This window comes from Mus caroli, chromosome X, assembly GCF_900094665.2.
Source record: "Mus caroli chromosome X, CAROLI_EIJ_v1.1, whole genome shotgun sequence".
NCBI lineage: Eukaryota > Metazoa > Chordata > Mammalia > Rodentia > Muridae > Mus > Mus caroli.
Window position 1 is genome coordinate 106247568 of NC_034589.1, and position 5799 is coordinate 106253366.

The window sequence follows — 5799 nt, forward strand, 5'->3', positions numbered from 1 at the left end:
CCCTAAATTTGATTATTTTTTGCTGTCTACTCCATTTGGGTGTGATTTTTTTCCTTTTGTTTTCCAGATTTTAGGGCAGAAGGCTTGGAGGAGAGGCCAAGCAGGGTAGGGGGGGAATAGGGGGCAGTGGGGATAGCATTTGAAATGTAAACGAAGAAAATATCTAATAAAAAATGCCTTTAAAAAAAAAAGAAGAAGAAGGTCTGCTTCCTAGGCATGAGACTGGTGATTTGATTGAAATTGAAGAGATGGAGGGCGATGAAGATCTGCAGTTAGCCCACCTGCTTAGCTGGCAGGAGTATCCTGAGATTTCCTAAACAATGTCTGCTGGAGATGTGGGCTGGATAGAGCAATCAGTGTGTATTGGGGGTGGGGAAGATCTGTGGGATTTACTGGAGTTGAGTCAGAAAGGAAGGGCACAGAGGGTGGTCTGCTACAGAGCTAGAGGTTAGTCTTGAGGATTGGACTTGAAAGAGCTGATTGAGAGGTAAAGATTAGAAATTAACCTACCTGCTTCCTGCTTCCCTGACAAGAGCATTCAATAAATTCCTAAAGAGTGTCATCTGGAGTTGGGGGATGGGATAAAGCAGTAAGTGGGGATAGGACATTTAGGGGAGTCAAATCAGTGTGACCCACTGAAAATGGAACATAGAGGAAAGAGAGGCCTCAGATGGTGTTCTGCTACAGTGCCTGGGATGAGACTGCAGGCCTTGGATTTGGAGGAGAGGAGAGAACAGTGAAGATCTCCAGTTAGCCTAACCGATTTCCTGGCTGGAGTGGCCTGTGGATTCCCAGGAATGCCTGCTTGGGTTGGAGATGGGATAAAGCAATGAGATTGGGGAGGGGGGGGGAGTTTGGAGGAGGATATTGGTATGGTTCACTAGAGATGGGGGTGGATAGGAGAGGGTGGAGAGGCCACAGTTGGTGGTCTTCGACAGTGCTATGGAAAGAGACTATGGGATTGCATTTGGATTTGGAAGAGCTAAAGGAGAAGGGAAGATTTGCAGTTAATTTACCTGCTTTCCTCACTGGAATCTAGAACTCCTCATTTGTAAATTTAACTTTTTATTGATACATTGTGAATTTCACATCATGGACCCCCAATACCACTCTTCTCTCCATGCCTTTGTACCTGCCTTCCACCCTTGCAACTTTTCCAAACCAAAAAAAAAAAAATAATAATAAAAAATCTCATTGTGGCTGCTGTGGTGTGTCACAGTGTGTCCCACAGTACACCTTTTTGTTCACACATCTTCATTTGCAAATGTTCATAGCAATGAATCATTGGTCTCATTCCAGGCATCTGGCTTCTGTTACACTATCAATATTGGATCCTCACCGGGACCCCTCTTGGATATCCTGTTGTTGCCATATGTTATGGAGATCCTCCAGCTTTGGATCTGTAGGATTGGTTTCTTCATGTTTCCTAGCAGTAGATAGATGGGTTAGACATTAGATCTGGGCTCAGGTGATAGCTGACCTGGTCAGCATGCCAGTTCTCCCACACCTACACAAGGCTGAGAACCTGGTTAGCACAAATTAAGCATATCTACAAAGTGGCTGCAAGTGCTAGTAGAGACTATACTACACTATACAGGTATAGAATGTTTTATTTGTCTTATATAATATCATTTGATCCTTTTCAATGTATTTAAATTGGTATGCTAGTTATTCTCTCTCATATTTTACCAATTGTGAAGGTGAGTACCAGGAAATTCATTGTGTTGTTTTGTTTTGTGTTAGATCAGCTAGTAAGTGGCAAACCTTACTAGAGTGTCAAAAGAAAATGAATTGTTTAAAGCCTCTTGCACTGGTGCAATTTGGAATATTAGTAAGGAGCCACAGCCAATAGAAATATTCCACTCAGATAATCTGGTATGAAAAGCATGGCTACCTAAAACCTCTGGCAATCATCCTTATCCTTCCAGGTGGTGGAATTACAGGCCCAGCCAAGTATTGTTTTAGGGTAGCTTTTTTAAAAAATTAAGTATGAGTTTGACCCAAGCATTTAATTCCAGCACTTGGGAAGCAGAGGCAAGCTGATCTCTGTAAGTTCAATACCAGCCTGGTTTACAGAGTGAGTTACAGGACAGCCAGAGCTACATCATGGATCAATTTTGAAAAAAACAACAATAACAACAAAGTATGTAACTATGTCTCCTGAAATATACTAAACAAACACAAAAAGTTATACTAAGCGCTGGTGAGATGGCTCAGTGGTTAAGAGCCCTGACTGCCCTTCCAGAGGTCCTGAGTTCAATTCACAGCAACTACATGATGGCTCACAACCTTCTGTAATAAAAACTGATGCCCTCTTCTGGTGTGTCTGAAGACAGTGACAATGTACTCATATACATAAAATAAATAAATACTTTTTAAGAAGTTATGCTAAAAAAAAGAAAGGAAAGAAAAGAAAAGAAAGAAAGAAAGAAAGAAAGAAAGAAAGAAAGAAAGAAAGAAAGAAAGAAAGAAAGAAAGCAAAGCAAAGCAAAGCAAAGCAAAGCAAAGCATGGGTAGCTGATGAACCAAGCTGTGCATCTATGGGTTGCACTAGTGCATTCTTCATGAGGACAATTCCTGTGAGCTGCCCCAAGCCCCCACACTAAGCATTGTAGAAATATAAGAATTCTTAAGATGCCCAAGACACTATGCATAGCAGACTAAGGCTTGAAGACCATGCCTTGGTTAAGTTGCAGCATTCTTGGAAACGAGCTGCACTAGAAAAGTCTTATCACCCAAACTATCTTCCTTATCTTTCTTCTCCTCGAAGCATCATATCCAGACTGTGGTTTGAAATGTTTCTTCTTCTCTTTCTGTACCCTTCTTCAGAAAAAAAATATTTCTTGTGCATGATGCATATGTTTTGGTATATCAGTGTAAGGGTCCATGATTCACAGAAGAATGATAGCCCAGATTCAAATAGTATGTAAATGCAGAGTCTTTTATTCTGCAGAAGTCCACCATGCTGGTGTCTCCCCATTACCAAGACACAGAGACACTCAAGTAAGCTTGCAGGCCTGATTTAAAGCACATTAGACATTTCCAGGGTAGGTGACCTCTAGGTTAATCTGTTGGGTCCATCTCTACGAGCATTCCATTATGGGAGTGTGGGGGCTGGACACTTGCTGAGGAAGTCTGGAAACTGCTGTTGACTCATTGTTTTTGCCCCAGGCCAGGTGATGGGGCAGCTTCTGAGGTCTGGACTTGCTCGGAATTGCCCAGTTCTTGGAAACAAATTTAGGCCTAGTCTCCTTAACTGTCAGTTTGAAGCCTGTCATAGAATCAGCCTAGCCTTCTCATCAGAACTATACATGAAGCAAATAATGGCATGGTACTATCACAGTTAAAGGAACTATTGTTTAGGGGAAATTGGAAAATTTTTAACAAAAGATGCTAAGATAATTTTAAATGAATATAAAATTACCTAACCAAATAATCAATCTATAAACACAGATATAAATGCACAGACTTCCTTCCTGTCTGATTTTTAAAAAATCATAATTGAATCAGAGTTAAATATTTGTTAAATATGTTAATTATATATATATATACATATATATGTATTTATGTTTTATGGAAAGATTATAACACAGCCACAAACATATACATATCCCTACTAATATTTAATAACCCTTGTTAGATTTAAGAAGTAATATACTATACATTCTCACAATTTGAATGAAAGAATAAAAACATATATGAAATATGTCAGGAAATACATGGAGACTATGTCACAGTTGTCTCTGATAAAAGAATCTGGGTGTCTAGGTGAAAGAGACACTTCATTTTGGATAATATGCCACAGGTATACATAACCTATTTAAAATTAATGAAATTTAGTTTTAAAATATATTCCAGAATGAACTATATCTATTGCTTGTTTGTTTGTTGAGAGATGATCTTATGTGGCCCAGGCTATTCATAAACTTATTCTATAGTGCCAGATGACCTGAAAGTTCTGATTACCCTGCTTTATCCTCTGAAATGCTGTGATTACTGGCATGTGCCACTCCATTAAAGTTCCGGTGGGAGTTGAGGGCATGTACACCACAGTCTACAACAAACTTGTGGGAATTAGAAGATAGCTTATGGAAGTTGTTTCTTTCCTTCTACCCTGTAGGTCTGGGGCTCATACTCAAGTCATCAGGCTTGGTAACAAGTGCCTGAACCCAGTGAGCCACCTCATCAGTCCATCCACCCATCATATTTTTGAGATAGTCTCTCACTGATCATGTAGTTCACCATTTCAGTTACAATTGCTAACCAGCAAGTTTACATTATCCAATCTTCTCCACCCTTCCCATGTTGGTAATAAAAATGTTCACCGTTGTGCCAGAGTTTTACCTTGGTGCTATGATTCAAGCATGGGTCACCATGCTTGTTTAGAAAAAAGTTTATCTAACAAGTCATCTCTCCAGCCTCTCATTTCTTTTATGTTGGCTTGGGAATTGAATTCAGAGCTTTTGTTCTTGCTAGATAAGCACTTGATTAATAGAAATATATCCCCAGGTTGTAGGGTGTGTGTGTTTGTGTGTGTGTTCAGGTGTATTAACCTGTGCATGTGCCATTTTGACTAGGAATAAAATGTTTTGATTTTTACTGAGGTCATCATCTCAAATATTTTTCACAAGTAAAGCTTCATTTGAATTGGAAGATCAGCTTATTATCACATTTTTCATTTCATTGATTAGTAGGACCAATTTATTAAACCCTCTTCTTCATGCCATCTCTCCCCTTAGAGCCATTTTCAGTCAAAGAAGATGCCTTTTTTTCCAGAAAATTACCACTGGTATCAATATAACTAAAAGTATTGATACAGCTGCACTTTCTACGCTACAACATTTAGAAAAGTCTATATGGTCTCTATGAAATTAGCATTTATATTTTTCTTAATAGGAGGGGAAATAGAGAGTATTTAATCAATGAGAGGTCAAAATAAGATACTGGTAAATACTGAAAATATGACATCGAAAAAAGGAATTATAAGAATGTCATAGAAATGTCAGCAAAGTCAATATGCATTATATGAGAAACAGGCATTCCTCCAGTGATCTAAAGCAATATTGGAGTTCAGTGAAGAGCATTTCTCTTTGTTCTTGTCCAAGTGACATGCAGCAGCTCAAATGCTACGCCATATCACTTCCCAGGACGCAGGGGACCTCAGGAGCTTTATGGAATTACAGGCCCAGCAAGAAAGTGTCATTGAAATAAAAGAAGAAAGAGAAAGGAGAATTGTATTTTATGTTGGAATATAGACTTTTTAAACGTAGGGCAGATTAAAATTTTTGATGAAAAAATATTTTCAGATTTTGGAAGCTTAGGAACTCAGAACATAGATGTAATCTAAAATAAATTGGAAATTTGTTTATTTTGTTACTTTTATAATACTAATTTCTGGAAAATCCTTTCTTTAGGACATAGCTTTGGAAGTAGAGAGAACAATGAGGAAAATCTTTGTTAAGTTCACATTGCATTTCAGGCCCAGAAACTCAGTCTTGACAGTAATTCAAAGATCTTGGAATGCTCATCAAATTCAAAAGAATGCTGACATACAAAATAAAATATAAATTACTAATTTTTACCTAAAATAATCTGTTACATGGGCTACAATAATTAAATCCATTAATTGGTATACTCTGTTTTATTCTTTGATGATTTCACATATGAATAGAATATTTTCTTTAGCCAAAAACACTCCCATTACCCTCTCTTATCTCCCTCTGGTTCCTGTTGACCTCTTTGTTTTCCCAACAAGTTTCCTGTGTGTGTGTGTGTGTGTGTGTGTGTGTGTGTGTGTGT